Genomic DNA, 14,251 nt, shown 5'->3' with positions numbered 1-14,251 from the left:
TACAGAAATCAGTATCAAATTTAGATTTCTATCAATTATAACTTAAGAAAACCATGTGTCTGTTGAAAATGTATTTGATTATACAAAAGAAATATTTGTGCAAAGCTCACTGTTTAGACTAATTTAATAAAATATTTCACCTGTAGTAATATCCACTCAGAATAGAAGAAAACAGGCTGTAATTCAGGCAAATTCAATTTGTCTTCCAAATGTAAATATCAACCCAATTGAGCTCTTACAGCTTTTTGCTTTCCAGCCTTTCTAAGTGAGACCTCTCCTTGCCATCCTAGAGCCTTAGGAGCCAGGCACTGATGATACAGCTCTCTACCTTAGAGGGCTTCATCTCTGAGCTAAATACCAAGCCTACTTTATTGCCTTCCTGAGTCTTTCTCTTTTGCAGTGCCAATGTTTTCTTATCCGTAAGTTTTTCAAGTTCCAATAACTTGTTGCACCGTTGCTGCTTTCCCTTCTTATTGGAAACAGAGCTACTGTGATATTTACAGCCTATCTAATACAATGTCACTTTTCAGGCTTCTGCAGCTGGTTTGGTTCATGTTTTGGAGTTGGTTTGGGCTTGGTGCCTGGTGGTTTTTTGGTGTGTTTTGTTTGTTTGGGTTTTGAGTTTGGTTTTGGGTGTTTTTTTGTTTTTGTTTGGGTTTTTTTTCTTATTTGTGGTATTGTTTGTGTGTTGGTTATTTAGCTTTTGTTATTTTTGAATGCTCTTTTTGCTCTTCTCAAATGGAGATGAAACTTTCTCTACAAGATAAAGCAACTGGGCTCCTGAAGACATGAACCCTCTTGCATCATTTACTTGATGTGTCAGAGGTAAACAGGGCAGGAAAACATACAACCCGTCTTGCAGAAGGTCTGAATCTATTTCTAGAGAAAGTATTCCTTTGTGATCTCTGTGGTGAAATCCTAACACCCAAGAGTGTGACATTGCCTCTTCGCTCCAGCTTTCTTGCTTTAAATGGAAAAAAAAGTTTTTATTTTTATCCATGTTGCCAATTACAAACATAATATAACATTTCCCACAGAAAACTAATTGAAAGGGAAGTAAATCTTATCTTGGTTTACTCATACAAAATTATAGTATTATATCTTAGTGATTTATCTTTATATTTCCTATACCAGTGAAATAGACAGCTACAAGTTATTAAAATGACAGTGCTACTGTGCTTGCAGTATTATTTTTGGGAGTACGAAGTAGTTGCATTTCCCTTTCAGTCCTAGTAGTAGCAGTAGATAATATGAAAATCTAGCTGGTTTTGTCCTTTTAGTAAACAGGTGTGGCTTTGTAATTATAACCCTGAAGAGTTCTTAAGTTTCTCTTCCACACATATGGAAAAGACCATTCTGGTATATAATAATTCCATTTGAACTATGGTTGGAAAAAATTGGGAAAACAATTTATGCCAGTGCATTTGCTAAATTATTAAGCATTTTCATCCCCATTGATTTCTCCTGGTTTAGAGATAATGATAATAGCATAAAAATCAGTTAAATAGGACTTGTTTGTGCTGTTTGCTGCCATGTATTCTTTACCACAACCTGTCCTTAGCTGTGCTCCAGGTGATGGGTGAGGAACTGCTGCATATTGAGAGCCAAACTGGGCTAACCTTGTGCCATGTTGAGGCAGGTGACCTGATGTTTTCTCTTTTTCTCTGCGGATACTGAGGCTGAGCAGCAGGATTGACCTCACTAGAGAGCAACATTTGTGAAGCCTAGTGCTGCCACATCACCTTTTTGCATTTTCCATCTTCCTGAACTTCAAGTTCACATTTTGTTACTACAACAGTAAAAGTCAAAACTTAAATAGGGCAAAAGATATAACTTGCCATTTCTGAAATACTCTGAGCTCTTTATTAGTTTGTGAAAGCTCAGGTGGACGTGCACGAAGCTTACTGTCTTTGAAATTTATCTTTCTGTATGATACAGTGTTTTGTAGTTAAGTTTGCAGCAGAGACTCTGGTTCAGACTTTGAGTCCCTTGGGATGCCTTTAAGAAATATGAGACAAGCAGTACCCAGGCTTCCCAGATGTTTTCAGATTACAGAAATGAGGATTTGGTTAAAAGCTGCTCTGAGAATCAAAGATTCCAAACTAGAAGCAAAGATTCACTCAGGTATTTACTGTTTTGTCACATCAGTAAAATTTCAGCGCTTCTTGCCAGTCAAAATACTAATTCCAAGTGTTTCTGGAAAAGTCAATCACTTCTGCCAAGGAAGACTGGGAGAGACCATGGCATATTTCATTTAGGTGTATGATGTTTCACAAGGTTTAAGTGAATTTCATGGGCATCTCTTGACCCAAAGTACCCTTTTAGAAAAAAAAAAAAAAACTTAAAAAAAGGAACTGTGCTGTTGGTCTTGGCAATTAAACACTTCAGCTGGGAGGTGCAATTCTCAGCTTCTCAGTTCTGGGGCTGCTCCTAGCATGCATGGCTCATTCTTCCCCTTCTCTTTACTTGCTGTTTGTCCTAGACACCACATGCTGTATTTAGAGCACAAAAGCTCTCTTGTGTGTTTGGCTGGAACAGAATGGAGGGTTAAATATGGGAGGCTGGATTTTCAGAACCATACATGTAATCTGGAAGCAGTTTCTTGGAAAAATCAATGGGAGCTGTGCCCCCAGGTCATGTAGGTATTTTTTTGTAAATCCCAGTAAAACAGTGAAGGCTTTGTAAAAAGTAGACAGTCTTAGAGTCGCTTAATGAACCTTAAGGAAGAAGAAAACAGAGAAACTCTCTTGGAATTTTTAATCTTCTTTTTCCTGTATGCACACAATTAACTTCAATGTACTTGTATGACAAAATTCACCCACAGCTGAGCTCATGCACTATTTGATTGTATGATGCAGGCTGCAGTAATTGGATTTATCAAAATAAAACAATGATAAACAGAATATTCTTCATTCATTAGGACGTGCTAAGTATCTTGATTTTCTGCTATGTCGATAATAAAAAGAAATCTATTTGTTATGAGAATCCTCTTACCTTGTTAACTCTGGAAACATAATTGTAAAAATCATAATTTGTCCCCACATAGAACTTTTTTGGAAGTAAATAACAGTAAGGAGGACAAAAACACCAAGGAAAATATTTAAAACTGATATAAAATGATGTGGTTAATGACTTAATATTAATTTTTTTTGCATCTGAGAAAGGGCTCATTGCCCCTGCAAAATAACATACAGTTTCATAATATTTGGCTTTTTTCTGTGCTTTTGGAGGGTTGGCTAGCAATGGCGAAAGCAGCATGATTTTTAAAAATTGCAATGCAATGCAAAGCTTGACCCAAATTTTCCAGACAGTGGAAGGTTTGAGCAAAATCGTGTTGGAGAGACAGTGCGGATTTAAAAGAACAGTATTGATGGAAAGAGCAGGCAGTGTTTGCTTTCAGTTGAGAAAAGACCTTGGACTTCATAGCTTAAAAGAGAACTATTACACTGACATCACCTCCATTTCCACCACATCCCCTGCTATCGCTGCTTTCCCTGCTCCTTTCTTATCCACACACAGCCTAACACTCAGTTTGAAAGAGAACCCTGAATAAGTTCTCTGTTTCTTTCCCTTCACCCCACTCAAGCTTTTTTTCTGTGCCACTAGATTAAAACCCAAACAAAGAAATAAAGCAGAGAGGCATTACAAAAATGAGTCATGAAATTCATAAATTAAATGAAGCCTGGGTAATGAATATTGCAAGTGCAGTTGTGTAAGAGTAAGGAAATTTTTTTCTTTTAAATAACAGTCAAAATTGTAAGGGTTTAATTTTAGTTTTCCTCCTGGATTTTACAATGACTAAGAGCTTCCTTGTAGGACCCCTTCTGCTCACATTCACCCTAGTTATTTTTCTTCCAAGAGGCTCTTGCCATCAGTATTTGCTGTAGCTAGCAGAAGCCAGCTGTCAAAATGAGCTACCATGTGTAGCAACCTTTCTGCAGTGTACTAACATCTAATATGGAGACTTCAAAAATAAATATTAAAAAAATTAATAAGATATACTAGTCCTACTGTAGAAACCTTGATGGCAATTAAGAGAAACCAAATACCATGGAGTTTAGAGGTAGAAGTGGAATTAGGTTCGTTATGGAAAGGATTAATTAATTTATTTTCAAGACGAAGCAATGTCCGTTTCCATTTGATTGGAAATAAGGCTTCCAGTTCAAAGATCTCTGAGCCCTGGTTATAATATGTTAATGACATAAAATCATCCAGATCTAAATGATTTTAGAGATTGCCTTTTCTGATCTGTGGTACGCTCTGCTAGTGTCAAGTAATAAAAACATAAATCAGCTGCAGCTTTTCATCCTGCATGCATTTGTGCACAGCACATCCACTGTTTTGATAGACAACAGCTAATGGATCAGACAAGACCTCAGAAGACTTTTAAATATCAACATAAATCTGATCTGTTTTGCTTTCCTAGTTTGCCATTATTTTAAATGAAATAAAATTAGTTTGCGTCATGAGCATCATACTCAAAATAAGGATCAATACATACGCTTTGTTTGTGACATTTTGATTTTGGTGAAAGGTTTCTTTAGCTACTACATGTCAGATTCTAGGGGCACATATATGGGTTTGGTGTATCACACCACGTGGCTGCTTATGCTCTCTAGGAAGAGGGGGTGAGCAGAAGCACTGGTGGATTGTAAAGAGTACCTATGGAGGAAGTTGTACTGTGTGAATTGTGTGAATGTGTTACAGGCTGAAATCTGGATATAGCTGTCACTGGTGTATTTGGCACCTTTTCAAAACTGAAAGTGGAAAGATGTTTGTTCTCTTTATCCGGGGTTCTGGGCACAATAGCTGCATCTTTTATTTGTTATGTATCCAGGCTGGTCTCATGCAGATCTCACCTTCATCAGTTAGCAGCCTGTTCTGACCAGCCAGGGCAGATCCAACAGCTTCAGGAAGAATGTGATTATTTGTTGCTTTTTAAAGTTAGGACCTGAGTGCATTTCAAGGCTGGAGCTGATGGCAGCCATCAATCCCAGCCTGAACCCCCTGTCTGTGTTCATATAAACAGCAGACATGCTAGGAGGATTATGAGATTAATGTTTCTACCATGTGCTCTCTAATTCTTTAGTATTTATTTAAAACGTGCTAAGCAGTGTTTATTTTATGGTTGAACAGCTCTAGCAGTGCCCTGGAAGTTGCATCTATTGTTGGCTATTTAACCCCAGCTGTCGTGGGAAGCAGAGAGTGTCATACCTGTCAGAAAAGTACAACTGCAAACATGGCACCAAGCACCAAATATTTTGTTTTACTGCTGTTATCAGTAGGCTCTGCAAAGCCAGTGTCAGAGGCCATGATTAACGCAGGGCAAGAGATAAGCTCTTGTGGACTGATGCTGGGAAATTCATAGTGCATTCTCTGGGAATTGCTTATTCCACTACACTACACTGCTTGCCTGTTGTGTTTTTACATTACCCATTTTCCACTGATTGATTTTTAAGGCGACAGAATATATTCCTTTGATATCATGAAGAGCTTAAATGTGAGCACAGAGATTATGAAATAAAAAGAAGACTCTCCTATAAAAACAGAGTTGAATGCTCTACATTTGGGGTTTTTCTTTTGATTAGAAATTCCCTCTTGAGGAGTTGGCTATATGTGCTGCACAGCTCCAAGATAGATCCTCTCTCCGCACGAGGATGCTAACACCTATCAGACAGAAGGATAAATAGTGTTTTCTAAGATAAGATGAGCATTTATCAGCAAAAGTGATGGTTGTGAATCCTTTTCCCTCTCAGTTATTGAAAGTCTGCGTGGTACAAATTTTAATGAAGTTGCAAAGTGGGGAGTAAATATACAAGGCTGTACTTATTACATGGGAATGTGCAATTTCCATGTGCTCTATTAAAAAATAGTGAAAAACCTGTCAAGAAAAATCTAGGAAAAGAAATTACCTGTCTCATGCCATTGGCACAAGAGACATACCATTGGCCTTCTTTGTGCTAGACCTGATGTGGTTTACAAAACCTTAAATATGAAACTTTGTATTGACACCATGTACATGTTCTTTTGTCTTTATATTTTACTTTTCATTAGGTACCACGTTGAGACCAGTGAGACCTTTTTGTCACCTGCTGACCAAGCTGCTGTTCCTGCTGGTCAGGAGCATGCCCTCTGTTTGCTTATATACTTCTCAAACCTTTTGTATTCTCCAGGAAGGTGTGATTTCTTTGCTCTCCAGGCTAAACCTGCTTTTATTTTTTTGTGGGTTGTGCAGTGGACTTGCTTTCTGTTCATTTGGGATTAGAGATTCGCCTCAGATCAATTAGTTTTCTGTTTAGGTTAAAGTGAGTTCATATTTGTCGGTGTCAATCTGAAGTGTGAATCTCCTTTGTGTCAGACAATCAACCCAGAAAGTTTCTAATTCTTGCAGTTCAAATTCCCAAGGGCATTTGAAATAAGTTGAGAGAAAAATAGATGTTGCTTGTGCATCTAAGATCAGAAAGGTTTGCTGAAATACAGCTTTCTGCAGGAATACTCCTGCAAGTTTTAGTAGTATTAAGACTTTGTGTCAAAAATAAAGGTTCAAAAGTATGGACACAGAAAGCCAGGATGTGTATTCCCACTGTGCCTATTTCAAACTCTCGCTTCAAATATGCCACATTCCTGATTTGTCTTCATTGAAATCCTCTCATTTGTATGTGTGCCATATTGTATTACTAATTAAGTGCTCATTAGGTCTGGTGTTTGAGCCCTGCTGTCCTGTGCCGTAAGTGAATGATATTATTTAATGTTTCATTATTTGGGATAATGCCAGGCAGAGGGAAAAAATCCATCCCTGCAGCAACACAGCACCTAGGCCACTGTCCATTGCTCAAGATGTAACTGCAAGTGCAGCCTAAATTGGCTGTTCAGGATCTTGGCTTGGCATCTCTCAGTTGAGCATGGGGTGATTGGCAGTTCTGCTTGGTAGTATGGCTTCTCTCTTTTAACTTTATTCAAGAAAAAATCTGCATGCATGGGAACTTCCATGGCCTTTCATGCTGAGCAGTGGAGATTCTCACGGCACAGGAGTAGTGGGACTTAGCTTGTCCTTCCAAACTGCAAAGCCTCATTTATCAGCAAAGAGGATTTACACTGAAAAACTGCTTGTGTCTTGATTCAAGTAGTAATAGTCTCAAAGACCAAGATTTTTCCATCAAATAATTCTAAGGAACAAAAAGCCTATAGGAATATGAGATATATTAGATGTATAACTTATTTTGCAGATCTGTATAACAGGGGTCTAAAGAAACAACTCATAACACCTCTAGAGTGGAAGAGAGAATAACACTGCATAGCTTTCTTGAACTTCCCACAGTGCTTAGTAGAAGGGATATAATTTCCTTTCAGATTTTGTCAGAAAATTCAGCTGCATAACAAAGTGAGGGATTATTTATAAAAATCTTTAATTATGTGAACAGTTCCTTATAGCTCTCCTTTATCTCTCTAGTTCTATTATTAGTAGAAATTGCAAAATGTAATTCTCTCGTTTTAAAAGAAGTAGTCTTGAAATATTATGTGCAATGAAGAAGAAAGTTAGAAGCCCTTCCTTTTGTAGAGATCAGATGTGCTCAAGGATGGCTGCTCCTTTTCAGCCCCTTTTCCACTTGCACTGTGTATATGCCTTGTTAATAATACTATTTAAAAAAACCCAGACAACAGTAATCAGTCAGATATTGCTGAATATTACCAATAACTCTGGGAGTACTGGTGTTCATAGGCAGAGGTATTGAATGATACATCACTTACCTTGAGCCAAACTGCTACTAAAAATAGGGGCAATAGTACTTAACAGTCATTGAAATAATCTCAGCAATTTTTAAAATTTATTTTTCTTTGTGTAGGCAGGGCTTTCTCCCTCGCACAAATTGCACAGGAGAACTTGTCACACATGACAATGTCACTGAGGTGAAATGTAAAAAGGCAACTGCTGATTTATAGTCTGTGATGTCAGAAATCTGCCTGTCTCCCATTAAGCAATTTTGTGTTTTAACATTTGTATATGAAACAAAAGATCTTTGGAAGTTTCTGAAATGAAAAGTGTTCTTTCCTTCTTCCATGCCTCACTGAACTACAAGTATGCAGTCAAAACTGGTTAGGGGAACTGAAGAGAATTAAGTAAATATGTCTCAGTACACATTAGCAGAGAAAACAAACCGAAGGGTCACATAGGTAATGAAATGGAAGTAGAAGTGAGTGTGACTTTTTTAATGTCATTGGGGTATTCATGCATTCCACATTTTCTCCAGTATTTCACTTTTCTTAATACCAATTGCTATGTAATACTTTATTTTTATATTCCACATTAAAAATCTTGAACGTTCAGAAAAGCGTCATATTCTCTTCCCATACTGAGAATGAAGATTCTTGAAGTGACCCAGTATCAAATGCTCATGTTGCTGTGCAAGTGTGAAATTAACCATAGTGTGTTTCTATTTGGTTTTCCCAAGGACACATTGGATCAGTGGAATCAAAGGACAAATTTTTCATGTTTCGCTCTTGCAGGAAGGAGTAAATAAGTCACAGTTTCAATCTTCCCATTCATGAAGGGCTAATAGGAATCAAGGAATTTTGAATATCAGTTAATTAAAATATAAAAAGGAAAGGAATTATGACATGTAAATAGCCTAATGAAGTGAAAATTGGAGCATAAGTCTTCAGAATTAATAAAACAAAAAATTTTGAGAATTATTCTCTTTGTACCAAGTTAAGCCTTTAAATCACATGCATTTGAGTTGCTTAGCTTTGCTCAAAGATTTACTAATCCGAGTAAGAAATAACCTTCCTGTTATTATATTTTTATACACTTCTGCATCATTAGAACCTTTCACACATGAGATTCCCCAGAAGGAAAATAAACAAGTTTAGTATTTGAATCACCAATTAAATGAAAGAGGATGAGTGGAATTTGGCTGAATAACTTGGATTGAAAGAATCCTCTACATTTACAGGATAGCTTTAAATCTTTTTGGTGGTGGAATTTCTGTACTAAAAGTATCATGCAACATTTTAAAATACGAAGTATTTGTAATAAAGGAAATATTTAATGCTTAATGGGAAAATTCTCATCATATTAGTAGTTCTTGCTGTTTTTAAAAATTGAGGTAGTTCTGTATATTGTGGTGTGCCTAAAAATAAAGCAGATCTTAAGGTTGTCATCTGTTGAATAGAGGAGTTTTAGAAGACCATGGCAGCAAAACAGGCATTGCTAACAGCAGTCTCTGCTTTGCCAGCTGTGAGAGCACACGAGGCAAGAGTGTGCCCGTCTGCAAAATACTGGTTTTCTGTGTGACTGTGTCACAGTGCAGGGTCACTCTGAATTTGCTCCCTGGTCTTTAGTTTTATGCTGAGTGATGCTGGGTTCACTGACACAGAGTCTGCATGTGCATCATAAACTCTTGTTCACATTGTTTACAACTTCCTTTAAGTGTTCAAATGTATCTTTGTATTTGAAGACCTTTGCAATTCCTAACTCTTGTAATCTGTTGTTTTTTATTAAAACCTATTCACCTGTATTGTTGAAAAATTATCCTATTTCTTGATAAATACTTTTAAGTACTGCTAGGAGGTTGATTTCTCATAGTATTTTGAGATGTTTTAGGCCTAGCCTGAAAAATAGTGCTAAAAATTTCCAGTTCTAACTGGGGTCAGTGGGTAAGCTAATTTCTTCTGCAGTATGTGTCTGGTGTTTCAGTTACACCTAATTTCAGGCATCTAACAAATTAACATTGAGAAATACATTTCCTTGGTTATGATCCACTTGCAGAAAAGCCCCGTAGTCTCTTTTTTAGCATGATTTTATAAACCACCATAATAAGCATTTAATCTTTCAATCAGTCAGAAGAGCTATTGTGTTCATGTTCATCTGCATCTTACTATTGGAAAGATTGCTTCAGTTTTAAAATGCCAAGTGAGCATATCATTGCAGTGATTTGCAACTGTGTCATGCTGTAAATGTTAAAGATGGAACACAGTATTAAACTCTTTGTACATAGTACTCGATAATTTACCTAAATGATCTACAAAACGTATTTCAGCAATAGAATTTTTAAACAAAATAGTAACTAGATTCAACACTGTGTGTTAAGTAGTAATTATGTAATATCTTACAAATCTATAATCATATACTGAGGATGTTGTGGTAGTTGCAGGTTTTGAGAAATTCTGTGGAGTGACAGTGGGGAAGTTTAAATAGACGATGAACACTGGGCAATAGCCATCTTGCTATGTAGTTATCCTGGTAGGGAATTAAACTATTACAGTGAGCCAGTCAAGATTTACTGGCCAATAACCAATGGCATTGCTAAGGCATCACTGAATTTGTGAAGTCCTGGATCACTTCTTGTGACTACCTTTTCCTGTGGGTTTTACAAAAAGAAGACAGAGGGGTATTTTTATTCCAGATGTTCCATTTAAACTTTTGTTTCTGAGAAACTAGATGGTTTATGATAGGATTAAAAAAAAAAAAAAACAAAAACAAAAAACAACAGAACATTGTCTTCTGACTTCATAGTAGGGGCCAAAACCAATGGCTTGTGTTTCTATTACTGGGAGAATGGATGGGCTGGCAAGGTATCTGTAACAGGTGATAAATCCTTTTGAATATCTGAAAGTTTATTCAGGTGATTGTTTTGAAATTTTCAGTGTTAGATCATTAACACTGAGAATAGTAATATGATCTCTGCCACTCTAGCATGAGATGTATACCAAGTATTAATGAATGTGTCTGTGTAGCATGGTAGTTAAAAAAAGAAAGATCTCCAGTTTGCAGTCACAGAATAAATATTGAATATTGCTGTATTCTCAAATCTGCCAAAGACATTAGCGAAATTATCTGTTATTCGCCTAAAATTAAAGAAATAGAAAATATTTGACAAGCCTGGGAATTGTACCCACAGAGTTTTGGTTTTAAGGAAGACCTTACCTCTGTCTTCTTCAATTAATCTTGATAATTATGAAAGCATCCTGTCATCCCACAGAAGACTCAATGCTTTTCATCTAGAGGTAGCAGAGGGTATTTAACATTGCTAATGTGAATTCTAATTCATGTAAATGACTTCAGAAGTGTGGCACATTTCTACCCAAACACTTTTTATTTCACCGAGTACTTAGCATTTAGTTAGTCTTTGGAGGATGATGCATACTAAAACATGCCTGACACAATATGAAAACAGCAGTATTTTGTGGAAGTGATACAGGGATAATACATAGATAGTAGTACTCTGCTGACAGTGATACATAACAGCCACTTGCTTTTCTCCTGGTGAAGCTAATATGAGCTTAACACACTCATTTTATAATGATAAAAACTCAAAAGACCTCGTGATTATTTTAGTCCCTTTTTTTCTTGTTTTCCACATACTTCTAGTTGATAAATGGTACGTTAACCTCATTCAGAGGATTCCCCAATCCCTATCCAAAAGAGGAAGCGAGGATGTAATCAGCCCTGGCCTCATTAAAATCTTTCTAATGTAATCTGTTGTTCTCAAAAAGCTTAGCCTCAGATCTACCAAATGTATTTTAATTATGTTTTAGATGGATTGTGTCTGGAACCATGCAGTTGCTAAAGCAAATTAATCCATTACATCAGCCAGTTCGAATTCTTTGTATGAGAATATTTGCAAAGGACTTACAGACTAGCTAGAGAGACTCAATACAGCTTTTTCAACAGCAGTTTCTGATATTTCATCTTTTCATCCTCAAACTGTGCATGAATTCTATTAAAAAAAAAACCAAAAAAACAATGTATGCTTCAGTGTGATGCTTATTTTTTGCTCACAGAAAAATATATGAGGAATGATACCTAGTGCAGGTGCACTCAGCAGTGAAGCTATAAGAATTTATCTAATTCTGTCTAAAATCTGCATTACCCGTACTAGAATTGGTACAATTAGGAATTTACTATTGAAAGCATGCAATAAACAGTAGATGCAGTTGATGATGTTAAATAGAAAAATAAATTTTCAATTAAAGTGTGTGATCCTGGAAAATTTAATTTTCCATGGCAAATGATCACATTCTGTTTAATAAACAAATACTAAGCAACCTGGGAAGTCAGTGTGTTGACCAATTCATTAATCATTTTTTATATCTTGCTACATACAGTTTATTTTCTTTAAAGTACCACTAATGACTTCAATTAGCTTTGAAGTGTATCTTTTCTTTCTCTGACTGTGCCTGTAATTTTGAACCCAAGAGGGCTTTCTAGTCTTTAGGTGTGCTTGTTTTCTTTCTAGATAAAATTCAACTCCAAGCCTCTTTTAATTGCCTGTAGTCTAAAAGGAAATGTGGGGCCTGGTCCAAACTTTTCCTTCTCCCTCCATGTGGTCTCTTTGGCTAAATGGGCATCTGGAAACCTGGTGGAGCTGTTGAAGTTTGTTCAATAAACAAGCATGGTTGGGGTTTTGATCCTGGGGGTGTTTGTGAGGAATGATGCTAAGCACATAGTTAGAAATTTTAAAAGAAAAAATGTTCAAGTAAATAGGCTGACATTGAAGGGAGTTGAACATTCTACACTCTATACTTGAAACTCAATCCTAATATTCTGGCAGCTAAGTATATGTTTAGGAGCTTATATACAGATGTCTTTTTTCTGGAAATGAAAATGTGAGGTTCCCAAGAAGGATGAAATACTCATCTTCATCTCATTATCTTCTCTCAGTCAGTTATCATTGTCAAGTGTTGTAAGGAAGGTCATGTAAGAAAATGCAGGGAAAGTTGTCCTGGAAAAGGGAGGGGAAGAGGCAATAGGGCAAGTCGCACTTAGAGAAATTATGAATGGAGGAGACATTTCATATTTTCATAATCTTTGTTAATATCTTTTTCAAATTTGTAATTTTTTTTTCTTATTGTCGATTTGTGGGAGAGGGATGTTTTCATGGAGCAGAGGTGCTGTGGGAACCCTAGAATGAAATGCCAGGGCTGCTGAAGATGCTGTTAAGATGTATCTCAGAGGAGCAGCCACCTCACTGTGTGTGCTCAGATGGATCCTTTTTCCCTTACTGGTTAGTCAGGGAGATTCTGATGGAAGAGAGCCTTTTCCCCAGGTGCAGCTCAGTTAGGAGCCCTGGTTCCCTGGGGCACTGCAAGTGGGGTTGAAAGCTCAGCAGTTTGGCATTTAAATCACTTTGGCCTCTGCTCAGTGCAGCTTAGCACAGTGGCACTGCACAGGCAGAGAGCTCAGCTGCAGAAACAGGGTCATGCAGCTTTGCTTTGCTTTTTTTTTCCAGTGTTAAAGTGCCCCCCAGGAGATCTCTATGTTGGCTAAACATTTGTTTTCCATAGATTTCATATTCCTGGGGCTTGTGTGTTAGACCTTTATGTGCTAGCTGTGTTCCTGCTCTTGGAGCCTGTGTTTGTGAGAGCTCCCAGTAATACCACAGGAGGTGAAAGGTTTCTGGCAAACTGGCATCCTCAGCTGGTCATTTTTCACACTTAAGCAAATATAGATCACAAAAAATTCAACATTGTTTGCTCCTTCCTTCGTTGTTCATTTACTTCCTTGTGAAAAAAAACCTGGTTATGTACAGAATAAATAACTTCATGTCACTTTTCACTGATTTTATTTTTTCTTGTCTATGAAATACTTAGGAGTCAAGAAAGCTGACTGTTTTCCTGCTAACATGTAGGTAAGGTTTTAAAAGTGGGCTTAAGTCTAGTAAAGAGACAGAAGTAGAAGAATCTTATAGCTCCATACCCCAACATCTATCCATGCCTGAAGTTATCTACAGTGTGGGCATTTCTGTTCTAGTTACGACAATTTTTGTTATGGTGAAAGCTTTGCTGTGCTGTCATATTTAATGACAAAAATTACAGCTATGGCTTGGAAAAAAAATAATTTATGAGATACATTAGCTCAAGTGCAAGATAACTTTTCTGCTCCCAAATATTTGTAGGGACATACTGCTCTTACTCTTCCTATTGTTTTGCTATGAAGTGAGAAAAAGAGCAAATATGTAAGTTATAGGAGTTAATAAAATTGCATTCACTCTTACAAATGTTGCTCAAATTTCATCCTTAAGGTTAATGTTTAAGTTGTATTCATTTATTGAATTGATTCTTTCAAATCTGCTCAGCTTTGCTTTGACATTCACATTTCAAAAATAAACCCCATTTTAAACTACAAACTCTTAACAAGATTTGGCATTAAAGGCAAATGTTATTTTGTTCCAGTTATATTATGTACAACCTTTAGACTGCTAAATTAGGGAGAAGTTTAAAGCCTGCAATGAAAACATGAAATGGATGGTGT

At 36.7% G+C, this 14,251-nt stretch overlaps 1 protein-coding gene across 5 annotated transcripts in view; it reads left to right on the top strand.

Moving 5' to 3' along the window:
* The window catches only part of GRID2 (glutamate ionotropic receptor delta type subunit 2), a 673,340-nt gene that overhangs the window by 188,899 nt on the left and 470,190 nt on the right, over window positions 1-14,251 (top strand). The gene's annotated exons all lie outside the window — the stretch shown is intronic.

The sequence above is a fragment of the Lichenostomus cassidix genome, chromosome 4 (assembly GCF_008360975.1).
Source record: "Lichenostomus cassidix isolate B80296 chromosome 4, HeHo_3.0, whole genome shotgun sequence".
Taxonomy (NCBI): domain Eukaryota; kingdom Metazoa; phylum Chordata; class Aves; order Passeriformes; family Meliphagidae; genus Lichenostomus; species Lichenostomus cassidix.
The sequence above is the reverse complement of the archived record's forward strand: the minus strand, read 5'-3'. Positions and strand labels throughout refer to the sequence as shown.